We start from the raw sequence: 13,208 nt of genomic DNA on the forward strand, positions 1-13,208 counted from the left end.
TCTAGTCCATTCATCATAGTTAGTTCCTCTTAACACAATCGGGGTAATAAGAATATGATAGACACATTTTTGTGTCTAATTTGTCTCGATTCTATATATTGATAGTGCTCATTTTTGTACTTATTATGGTGTTTTATGTTTGTGTAGGTATTTTTGTCCAATAAACATTTTTGGAAAATTCGGCTCGAAAAGTTGTCGAAAAGCGCCCGGAGGACACATTCTATTCGGACTCTCACTATGGATAAGGGTTACCCAAATTACTAAGGGGCACCCTCAGGACACCCTCAAGGCAGCTTCTATTCGCACCCCTGCTATGGATATGGGGCGCCTCTTCTTCACAATTCAAATGAAGCTTTTTGGCGGGAAGCTGTTGCAGCAGCGAAGCAGATCTGGAGATCGAATTTTGAGCGATTTATAAGGAGATTCAATGGCTTATTTTCCTTGGACTGGACCTGTGATAGCATAACAGGGTCGTTGTGATTGATTGGACCCAACCAATTGGGCTAGATAGGCCGGGAGAAGCAAACAGAGGAGTTGAAGTTTATCGGAGTTGTTATCGTCTTTTGGGTGAGATTATGTCGGAGTTTGACGTGGATATGGATTGGGATTATCTTGATTCATCGAAACAGGGTTGGTAATCCCTTTAGATTCGAAAATAGAAGAGGAAATCATCGAGTTGGCTAAAACAGAGAGTTCCGTGTATTCTCGGATATTTTGGTTTATGTATGGAAGTACCAGAGGATTTTACGTTATGAATTGAGTCCTTATTCAGTCTACAGGGAGTACTTGAGAGTTTGGAGAACCAAGTTGATGCGTAAATAAGCTTGGAAGGGAAAGAAATCCCGAGACTTGAGGTGGAGAAAAAGATAAGAATAACCGAGGATTTCTTGAGATTCAATCAACCTGTGGGCTATAAAAGGAGTTCGGATAGGTCATAGAAGGGTTACGAACAGTTTGGGGTAGTTTAGAGAACCAGAGGAGACAAAAATCACGAGTTGCAGGAAAGCTGTTCTGCTGGTGCTGCTGAAGAACACGAAGAACATCAACCCACGCCCAACTGTCACAGAACACTGTCGTTTTTCTACAACACTTCGCTTCTATCGTTACTGTAGCAGTCTTATTCCTTCTGTTTCTCTTGTAACAGTCGATCTGCAACACATATAAACGTTGCAATTGAACTGTTTTACTCCCTTTGAGTCTCTTCACCTTTGAAAACACCTTTTGAGCAATGGAAAAATATTTTGAACCTGTTTTTGATATGAGGATCTAAACCCCATTGCTGAGGTGATAGAGGAAGCTATTTTTCCCAATAAAGAGTGGTATTTTCTATTTATCTTATTTATTACAATTATTTATATGATTATTTGCCTTGTTTGAGAATTGTTTTAATGATTTTTATTCAACAATTGTGATTTCCATTGATGGTATATGCTTGGACATAGGTTTTTGATATCCCATGCTTTTGATTTACACTTGTTATTTTAAAAATCTACTTGTTGCAACATCTTAGAATCAAATTAAACGAAAAAATTGAATAAATATAAATATTGGATTTAAATCACTTTGAACTTGGAAAATAGTGGAATCTTAGCCTCAGTGTTCTTTTAATATTGATAACAACATCATCTTTGTTTGAGTTTTCTATTTCTGTTTTAGAATTTAAGTCTATATTTTATCCTTCGCAAGTCTGAGAATCGAACCACTTTTATCACTATCTACAATACATCAATTTTTGGCGCCGCCGACGCGGATTTGCTTTTAGGGTTTTTAGACTTCGTTTTCTTTTATTTTTTTTATTTTTTTAGGTTTTTATTATTTTTGTTCTTTTTTAATTTTTTGGGTATTTATCTTTTGTCTACAGGTTTTGGATCATAAAGCGAATTGAGCCAAGGAGTTTGATGATTTCGTAAAGACTGGAACTCAAAGCATAAAGACTTGGAGCGAAAGCTTAAAGCGAAAAGAACGGAGAAGAAGACAATTTCTTTTTAGATTTTTTTTTTTTATTATTTTTTTTTTTTTTAGGGTTTGTTTATTTTTCTTTATAAAAAAAAGAGAGAACTGTATTAGGGTTTGTTATTTTTGTAATTTTTCTTTTCTTTTTTGGACAATTGGACATTAGACTTTGGACATTATTATTATTTTTAAAACCCTAAGGAAGGGTTGGTTTAAATATAAACTGTGTGCAGAGAAGGACGGTGATTACGATATCGCCTCGGCCCCTCTGGTTCGTACATGACATAGAAGTCGTGGCCCGAGTCGAATTCAGCGGTTCTTCGCCCGTCTGGTACGGGAGGTAAGTTTTTCGAAACACCCGCGAATCCCCTGTCAGCGGGTTTACTGTATTCCTTCGTTTGCATATATGCCGAGGACTTAAAAACGGCTGCTTTAATTTCCTAGTAAAGGACAAGGACTGGCCATACAAGATAAGGGTTCGGATTTCATCACCGTTCTCTTCTTGCCTGCCTTAGGAAAACGAAACCAAACGCGAACCTAAGCCTAAAATTTTGACTAGAACGAGACCTATAGGGTAACGAGCTTAATAGGAAAGTTGTTCGGAGAATATTGGTTACTCTTTTGAGCATACTTCGAAGTTCTTGAAGGTTTCTGTGAGTTGAATGCGTGACTGCGCCGCCTTGTAACCGGTGAGGCCTTGGGTATCAAAGCTCCACTAAGCTTCCCTCGCCTCGATTCAACTTACTTTGACTCGGATTGATTCCAGAGGGGTTTGCTCAGATTGTAACGAGTTCCTTTTCGAAAGAATAGAAGCTGGTCTAGAAACAATCTAAGTGGAGCCATCATGCTTTTTGTTTGCTAGAAATTTAGGTTTGATTTGGTTGAGTCAGCCTTGTTTTGTGTTTGCATAGAATTCCCTACCTTATTCTGTTGCATGCCTGAACGTAAAAGAGACGCCCTAGGTAGATTTGTTAAAGAGAAACCTAGTAGTTCTAAGCGTCTTGATTACCTCAATTTAGAAAGTCCGATTCGTGAAGATTCCGTTTTTGAACGTCCGTTTGAGGAAAGAATCCCTGATAGTCCAATAGCGCCAGAAATGGCAACTTTGAAAGCCTTGTTGAATCCTACTAGGACTACTCGTCCCTCGTGTATCAGGTTACCTGAAACTGAAGCAAATTATGAACTTAAGCCTGGAACCTTACAGTTGCTCCCAATCTTTTTAGGAAAAAAAAGAAAACCCCTATTTCCATGTTAGGGACTTTGAGGAAATTTGTAGTACCCTGAAAATTAGAAACCTTGATGATGATGCTTTAAAACTCAGGTTATTCCCCTTTTCCTTAAAAGATAAAGCCAAGTCGTGGTGTATAGTTTGGCTTCCGAATCAATTGAAACCTATGAACAACTTACATCTGCCTTTTTGAACAAGTTTTTCCCTAGGCACAAAACCTCGTCTATTAGGACGCAAATCTGCACGTTTACACAACAGGAGGGAGAATCTTTGTATAGGTATTTGGAAAGGTTCAATGATTTATTAGCCCAATGTCCTCATCATGGTTTAGAAAAGGTTAGGTTAGTTCAGATCCTTTATGAGGGTTTAGATTATCCCACCACAACTACAGTAGAGTCCATGTGTACAGGTGGGTTTGAAAACCAAACAGTTGATGATGCGATGACATATTTGCATGAAATCGCCGAAAAGACCCAACAGGGAAAGCAATAGGGTACCCCAGAAAACAATTCTTCTAGGCAGAGGAAACGTTAATAGGGTAGAAGGAAGCTTTGAATCAGATGCCAAAATTGCTGCTATAGCGAAAAGGTTAGAAGCTTTAGAAGTGGGTCACACTAGTGGTAGATTGGAGCCTTTTTGGGAAGGCCAGAATAATGAAGAGCAAGCCAATGCTCTCTATAATAACACTAGGTATGATAACCGTCAGAAGTTTGACCCATATTCAGAAACCTATAATCCTGGTTGGAGAAACCATCCGAACCTTTCATGGTCTAAGGGCCAGAGTCAAGGTCAGTTTAGTAATTCTAATGCTCCCCCAGGTTTTGGTTACACTAAGAATTCATCAGGCCCAGAAAAAAAACGACTAGCTTAGAGGAATCTATTAAGATGTTAGCAAAAACTCAGGATATGTTAGCACAGAGCCAAATTAGTTTTCAACAGGAAACCAAGCAGAACTTTCAAACTAATGCTCAGAGCCTTGCTAAGCTAGAACTTCAAGTCGGCCAAATAGCTAAGACCTTAAGTGAGAGATATAACGGAAGGCTCCCTAGTCAACTACCCAACCCTAGAGGAGTTCATGAAGTAGGTGCAAAACCATCGAATCAATTGAATGCTATTAGAACCCTTAGGAGTGGTAGAGTAGTAGACAATCAGGTAACCATGCCCGATAGTGAACATACTGTAGTTCACCCCTCAGGACCACTAACTGAGGGGACTGATAAAATTTCCGATGATGCCAATTCGGTTCCTGAGAGGTCTGATTCTGTGCCTAGAGCCCCATTTCCCCAGCTATTAGCATCAACAAAGAAGGAATCGAACTTTAATGACATATTGGAGGTTTTTAAGCAAGTTACCATAAACCTTCCTTTATTAGATGAAATTAGGCAAATTCCTGCTTATGCCAAGTTCCTTAAGGATATGTGTACGCGAAAGCGAAAACTTAGCGTCCATAAGAAATCCCTTTTAGCTAGTCATGTAAGTTCAATCATTCAGAACACTACCCCTCCAAAGTACAAAGACCCAGGTTCCCCAACCATTGCTTGTACAATAGGTAAACACCGGGTAGAAAAAACTTTACTTGACTTAGGAGCCAGTGTGAACTTACTGCCGTACCATGTGTACTTACAGCTAGGACTTGGTGAAATAAAACCTACTTAGATAACACTGCAGTTAGTTGATAGGTCTGTCAAAATTCCTCGAGGTGTTATCGAGGATGTTCTTATTGAGGTCGACAAGTTTATTTATCCAGTGGATTTCGTGGTCATAGATACCCAACCTGTCCCTGACCCAGAGAACCATATACCGGTGATTTTAGGTCGCCCATTCTTTGCTACGTCTAATGCGATCATAAACTGTCGAAATGGTGTGATGAATTTATCCTTTGGTAATATGAATATCGAAATGAACATTTTTAATATCAGTAAGCTACCTTATGAGCTAGATGACACATGTGTTAAAGAGGTGAATATGATAAAATTCTTAGTTCAGGAGTCATTACCAAACATCTTGTCTGAAGACCCATTAGAGAGTTGTCTATCCCGTTTTGGTTTAGATTTTGACGATGATAGTACCATTGAACAATTGAATGCTCTATTAGATTCTACCCCTGTGTTAGACACTGATAGATGGAAAGCTAGGTTCGCACCATTACCAGCTTCTGAGGCTACCTCAGTTCCTTCCTTAGAAGAGCCCCCTAAGTTGGACCTCAAACCACTACCAGATAACCTGAAGTATGTGTTCTTAGGCCCATCTGAGACTTTACCTGTGATTATTGCTGCCGACTTGGATAGTGATCAGGAAAGTAGGCTAGTAGAAGTACTTCAAGATAATAAGGAAGCTTTAGGGTGGTCTATAGCAGACATTAAGGGTATTAGTCCTACCGTTTGTATGCATCAGATTCATTTAGAGGAAGACTCCAAACCGTCTAGGGAGATGCAACGTCGACTGAACCCTAACATGAAAGAAGTAGTTTGAAAAGAGGTGCTTAAGTTGTTGGATGCGGGTATTATCTACCTAATTTCAGACAGTAAGTGGGTCATCCCCGTTCAGGTTGTTCCCAAGAAATTAGGTATCATTGTAGTCCAGAATGAGGATAATGAGTTAGTCCCAACCCGAGTGACCACGCGATGGCGTGTCTGTATCGACTATAGGAAATTGAACAAGGTCACAAGGAAGGATCACTTTCCCCTTCCTTTTATCGACCAAATGCTAGAGAGATTAGCTGGATATAGTTTTTATTGCTTTTTAGATGTCTTTTCCGGATATAATCAGATCGTTATTGCCCCAGAAGACCAAGAGAAAACCACTTTTACCTGTCCCTTTGGTACATTCGCATATAGACGCATGCCTTTCGGGCTGTGTAATGCCCCTGCGAATTTTCAGCGTTGTATGATGAGCATATTTTCTGATATGGTAGAACGATTTTTAGAGGTCTTTATGGATGATTTTTCAGTGCTTGGTTCATCTTTTGATGAGTGCTTGCATCATTTGACATTAGTGTTGACTAGGTGTAAGGAAAAGAATTTAGTGCTTAATTGGGAAAAATGCCATTTCATGGTTAAATCAGGAATTGTTATAGGGAACATCATTTCTTCAAAGGGTATAGAGGTAGACAAAGCCAAAGTTGACCTTATTAAGACTTTACAGGTCCCAAAAACCGTAAAAGACATTAGGTCATTCCTAGGGCATGCAGGTTTTTACCGTCGATTCATTAAGGATGTTAGCTTGATTTATAGACCTCTTTGCAATTTGCTTGCAAAAGATGTTAAGTTTGTCTTTGATGATGCTTGTTTAGAGGCTTTTGAGAAGCTTAAAAATTTACTCACTACCGCTCCCATAGTCCAGGCACCCAACTGGAACCTACCCTTTGAGATTATGTGTGATGCTTCAGATTATGCTATAGGCGTTGTGTTAGGTCAACGAGTAGACAAATTACTTCATGTGATTTACTATGATAGCAAAACTCTGAATGATGCCCAATTGAACTATACAACTACCGAGAAGGAACTGCTAGCCATCATGTTTGCCTTGGATAAGTTTAGATCCTACCTATTGGGTTCTAAGATCGTAATCTATACCGATCATGCTGCTTTGAAATACCTTTTGTCTAAGAAGGACACCAAACCTAGATTGATTAGGTGGATCCTATTTCTACAAGAATTTTCTCCAGACATTAGAGACAAAAAGGGTGCTGAAAATGTAGTAGAAGACCACTTATCCAGGTTAGTTGTTAGTTCCCCTAGTGATGCCCTTCCTATAAAGGATAACTTTCCTGACGAACAATTTTTCTCTGTTTCCCAATCACCTTGGTGGCAGGCCTTTGAAAGGGTATAGAAAAATGATGCGATGGAAACGGGCCTACAGTAATACCGCAAGTGCACGGTCGTCAGTTGTAGCTCGTGCAAGTACGGGTCGATCCACAGAGATCGGGTGTGTTTCGGAAGTGTTTTAGCTATTTGGGTTCCTAGATTTGCTTTGGGCTTAGAAGCCTTTTGGAAGTGTTGGGCTTAATGTACTATGGGTTTGTTCTCAATAAAAGGAACTGAGCTTGGGTTCAGTTTGGTCTTTGAAGTGCAAATTGGCTTTGGGCCTTTGATTGAGCTTTGGGTTAAGCCCACAGTTGATTTGGATTGGGCCTTTAACCTTAACCTAAACTGGGCTTTGAGCCTTAGTGAAATGGGTCTCAGTCTGAAGTGTGACCTGGGCTTGGTAATGAACTAGGTTTTGGGCTTAACTGGGCTTGAGCTTTGCAAGCTGGGCTTTGTTTCAGTGAACTGATTTGAGCTTTGGGCTCAACAGTTCAACTGTGAATTGGGCTCTTGAGTTAATCAACTGAACATGACTTGGCAGGAAGCAGCAGCAAATAGTGGCACAGCAGCAGCAGCTGCAGCAGCACAGCAAGGGAGAAACAGCAGCAGTGCTGCAGGGCAGCAGAGGGTACAAGCAATCAAAGGAAGTAAAAGAAAACAGCAGCAGCAGCTGCAATGGAAGTGGTAGCAGCAGTAGCAACTGCACAAGCAGTGCAGCAACAGTGCAGCAGATGAAAATGCACAGCAAGGCAAGTGCACAACAGGAAAAGAAATAGCCAGGGGAAACAACAATGCAAAGCAATGAAAGAACTAAACAGCAGAAAACAAAACAATGCACAAAAGCAAAACAAAATGAGACAAAGGCAATTAGCCTAAGGCAGGGGAAGAAGGTTAAGCTAACATGGAGCTGAACTAAAGCACTCTTTTAGAGTGGGAAGAGAGCTAGCTTGCTCATTGTCACTAGTGAGCACTAGTTTCTTCCCACTACTCAATTCACACTATGCAGCAAGGTTTACTTACCTCCATCTAACTGAACATGTATCACACTGAATTCTACCATCATTCTTTCACCCCTAGAATCAGTTGTCTTCTTACAGCACAACTGATCACAGAGCAGTCATTCAAGTAGATATCATCATATCATCTATGACATTTAAGCACTACAATACAGTTAACATAACCTGAACTAACAATGTACACATACAAACTTCTAACACATTACTGGATACATACAATTAACAGGAGACAAACTAAACAGAACATTAACAGGATATAACATAACATAACACCATGACAAGAGCAGCAATTAACAGAAAAACACTATTAAGCACATGAACTGAAATGAGCATAACAGGAGGCAACTAACATGAGCAAGAAACTGAAAATTGAAATTTAACAGGACATGAGAGTCCTGGATGTAGGCTAGTCCAAACATACTTTCTAACACAACCCATAGCCCCAATTTATACCCACAACATTTTCCCTAAATTACAAAATTAGGGTTCTTCCCCAAAAATTAGTTAAATTAGGTTTACCTAATTTCTTTGAAATTGATGCTTGAAATCGTCGACCCATGCTTTGTAATTGCTCCTACTCCATTCCCATGCTCTAATTGCAACTCTAGGTTACCTAATTTATCAATTTTTTCACGCCTAGGGTTTCAGGAAGAGAAGCGTGAAAAAATGAGAAATTAGGGAACTAGAGGGCTAGGGGTGAGAGGGGTTTTGTTGTTGGGTGATAGGGTGATGATAGTGGAGGTGTGTGGTGGAAGTGGAGTTGGTGGTGATGATGGTGGTGCGGCAGTTGCAGGAGGTGGCTCTGCAGAGGGGTTGAGTGGAAGGGAAGGTCGACTGGTTGGGAGAAGGGGTTGTTTGGTTAGGTGGGTGGTGGCTCGGTCACTAGGGTGTAAGGCAGGTGTATCTAATTTTGATGTTCTGTGACTCTGAGCTGCGAGATGCGAAGATGGTTGGTAGATCGGACGGTGATGCGGAGGCAAGCGATGAGCGACCGTTGGATTATATGATACAACAAAATCAACGATGCCAGATGGAGTTAGGTGTTGTAGTGTTAGCGGAGATATCAAACTTTGATGCACAGCAAGGGAGCGACCGTTGGATTCAACTACCATCTAATCTGAAGGCTTGGAATTTCAGCGCTGTGGTGCTTGGCAGAGACATCAGATTTTGATGCTCAGCAAGGAGCGACCGTCGGATGCTTCTGAGAAATGATCTGATGGCTGAGACGGAGGCGCTTTTGTGTGTAGAAAATGAGGTTGTGCGCACCATTCTTCGCGGCTTCCTTGCGTAATTTCTCCCGGCTTTTCACTACTTTTCTGCTCTTTTCGCTCCGCGACTCATCCGAACTTTATTTACTACCTAAAAATGCAAAATTAATTAATAAAAATATTTATTCTTGAAAACAATGAAAATACAGAATATGGGATAAAATGTAGAATTACTGCACAAAAGATGAGTTAAAATGCCAACAAAAAGGGATAAATATATACAATATTTGGCACTCATCAAATACCCCCAAACCTGAATTTTACTTGTCCTCAAGTAAAACAAAACTAAGGAAATCCTAACTATACCACTGTCGCTGGTCTCTCGAATGCATTTAGCGTATGCACTAAGCCTTTTAAACCACTAAGTGTCCCTAGTGGACGAGTTGAAGTCTCGTGAAGGTTTACCAGAGGTGTGCCTACAAAACCTAAGGACAAAAATAAGCTCAGATTCCATCAAATGACATGTGCAAAACAGTTAAGCTCACAGCAAAATGGAGATGTCAATCTAGCTATCGAAGGCACAATCCTAGCACTGATAACAAATAAGGACATGTGATAAGAGTGTAAAGTGTATCTACACATGTGTAAAGAAAGATCTGAAGTCATGACTACTAATCACCAAGAGATAGTTTCTCAGGCTAAGAACTGAGGTCGAAATCTAGCTAGCTGTCCGGACTTTACGAGAATTGTGAATGAGTTGGAGGTATTTCACAATTTCTCGCGTTGTACATCAATGGCATACACCCTCCTTGCTTATTACAACAAACAACAAAAATACTCTTTACATGACTCTTATTTATTGACAAATCTCTTTTTATTTTTGGAACAAGAGATGATGGAATTGATAAATACTTGATTTTTTTGTATTTTTCTGATATTTTTTTTTTTATATATATATGATTTTTTTTTTTTTTTTTTTTTTTTTTTTTAACAAGAAACTTTTGATACATACAAAAGGAAACAAAAATTACATGACACTTTGCAAGAGGTAGCCCTTTTTGATGCACCCAGTTAAATTCGATGGTTGTCTTTCTTAATGTAACCTCCATCTTCTATCCCAACCAACCAAAGAACAAGCTAGTCCAGTTTCGTTCAGTATTCTAAAGTGATTGGCAATCGTGACTTCCTATCCAACACCTTGAAGATCGAGGCCATACATGTATTGGTAGATCGTGCGCGTGCAAATTTCTTATCACTATGTGAATTGTGCTAGAATCAGGGTGTCTAAATATCTAGACTAAGACTCCTAATAAAAATACATATTTGCACAAGAGTCAGCATTTCAAGGTAAATGAGCTCCATTTTTATGATTTTTTCATTTTTTAATTTTTTTGAATTTCGATTTTTTTTAATTCTTTTTTGGAATTTTTCAATTTTTTCAAAAAGAAGAAGGAGTTCGTTTTTTAATTATAGCATATTATCGTGGCATCTACTCTATACCCCCAAACCTAAACTAAACATTGTCCTCAATGTTTCAAAACATGGAAAGAATTATAAAACAATATATGGAAAGGGACATGCTGAGTAGAGTAAAAGGAGAGAGAATACCCGATTTCGGCAAAAGCAGAATTAAAACTCCGTTATTCAAGGCAAAAATCCAACATATTTCAGCCGAGATGATATTGGATTAGCAAAATATATACAAAAGGAACAAAAGATTTTTTAAGATTTTATCTACTGGATTATGTACAAAAATATTCACCATACACTAACAATCTAAAGAGTTGAGGATCAACCCAAAAGACGAAGTGTAGACATTTCAACAGCTTCACACAATAATAACAGGAAAGAAACGCAAGTGAAACTGTGAAACAAAATGAGCTACCCCCAAACCTGGATTTTATAGAAGATATAGTTTTGAAAACAAAATCGCGCAGTTTTGGGGGTTCATCATGCAAAAGGTCTAGCTCGAAATGAACTGTGTTAGGGACGGGCAAACATGCAATTTCCAACTGTGGCTCTTTAAAAGTGTTATATTTTGAAGCAAAATAGTCCAAGAGGACTTGGGAAGCACACAGTTCCAATCCTAGATTAGGAATTTTCAGAAAAATTGGTTTTACAATATGGGTACAAACCAAATCTAGGTTGGGTGGAAGGCCAACAGATTGTGACTCATGCAGGAGAATAGGCATATCATTATCAATCAAATCAAAATCTCCTAAATCATCTACACATGTCACATCATGCTCACAATCATCAATCAAATTAGCAAGTTCACACTCAGAATCATCAACATCATCAATAAATTCATTCTCATGCATTGGCAAATCAGGAGAAATATCACAAAGTGACCTAGGTAGAGAATCAGACACATCAAATGTATCTTCATGCATATTAGTGTCTACAGAAGATTCAACTATTCCTATGTCATGCTCATCTTCACAGAATAATTGTACGAATCCCATGTCAATATCAAAATCATATGAATTACAATGAGTATTAGAAAGAACAACATTCATGAAGGTCGAGGGCGAGAAGCCATATGTTATTGAACCAACAGGTTCCACAATATTTTCATGTTCTTCTAACATATCATCATAATCATCATCATGGTAGCATGCATATTGGTCCGTATTAAATGTGGTGGTGTCATTAGTCGATTCATGTTCCTCTAAATTAGGTTCATATTCAACATTATTTACATGAATGGGACTAGACACTTCATTAGGGACAACATACATTTCCTCATGAATTTCCTCCTTTTGTCTGTGAAGCAAAATCTGATCTAAATGGGCATGAATTCGTGCTGTAGATCTATCATAGTCTTGCTTACATAGTCTTAAAGCTTCTGTGGTGGAGTCTAAATTCATGGGAGTACAAAATTCTTCATGTTCAAACTGTGGTGAATGGTACATGTGTGCATGGTCATTAGGGTCTACAAAATATTGGTCGCAATCCTCAAAGGATTGATTATGGTCCCAATGACTACCATTCTCACAATTCATGGGCATTTCATACATTGGATTTTCTCTTGATGGCCTAAAATTATGCAAAATATGACAATGCTCAACAGGGTGGTCTAAACTACCACATGCGGGACATGCATAGATTTCAGGTTGCCTAAGAAAATTAGATGTGACAGATTCTTCATGTGATTGCATTTCTAAAGCTGCGATTCGAGCTTCTATTTGATCCATAAGTGATGATTGGGTGAGTGAGGCATTAGCAAAATGTTCATTTTCACGTTGCGATGAATGATGCATGTATGAATAGTCATCAGGGTTCATGTATTGCGGCTCGGGACTTTGAAAATGTCCATAATTCCTATGACTATTGACATCATGGTCCGTGGAAGGTTCATAACGTGAAGTTTGTCCATAAGCAAGTTCTCTAAGAGTTTTATTTCCATCTCCAGGAGCAGACCAAAATCCAGACATGAGTGACTCAAAAAGCTAAGCAACTATGTTACAAAGCCCAAAATTTGGTTTTTAAAGGGTTTGGATTTTTGGGAAAATTTTGGTTTTGATGGGCTATAAAGAAAAGTTTGGTTTAAAATGGGAGCAAAAGAAATTTTTTTTTTTTTTTTTTTTTTTAAGAAAATAAAATTAAGAAAATAAGAAAATAAAATTTGGTTTTTGAAATGGGAGCAAGCCCACTGTGCAAGCCTCTAATGAAATGGAAGGAAGGCTGCGGCCTACGAAAATCCAAGTTTTAATTTTTGAAAGTTTAATTTGGCCCAGTTGGTTAAGGCCCGACGTTTGTTTTAAAACTTTGGTTTCGAGGTCCACTTACAAGTCCACAATCAGTTATAAGCTCAGCTGGGTTTAAACCCAGAGTCCAACATACAAGTCCAATGAAAGAATTTAAACAAGCCCACACAAAATAAATACAAGCCCACAAATTAAACAACAAGCCCAAAAATAAATTATTACAAACCCAAAATAGGAAAATAAAAAGCCCAAAAAAAATTGGGTTAATTATTACAAGCCCACAATAA

At 38.7% G+C, this 13,208-nt stretch overlaps 1 pseudogene; it reads right to left on the bottom strand.

The window, feature by feature from the left end:
* Positions 1–3,410: 3,410 nt before the first annotated feature.
* Positions 3,411–3,510, bottom strand: LOC113292062 (annotated as a pseudogene).
* Between the last annotated feature and the right edge of the window lie 9,698 nt (positions 3,511–13,208).

Source organism: Papaver somniferum, chromosome 6 (genome assembly GCF_003573695.1).
Source record: "Papaver somniferum cultivar HN1 chromosome 6, ASM357369v1, whole genome shotgun sequence".
Classification (NCBI taxonomy): Eukaryota; Viridiplantae; Streptophyta; class Magnoliopsida; order Ranunculales; family Papaveraceae; genus Papaver; species Papaver somniferum.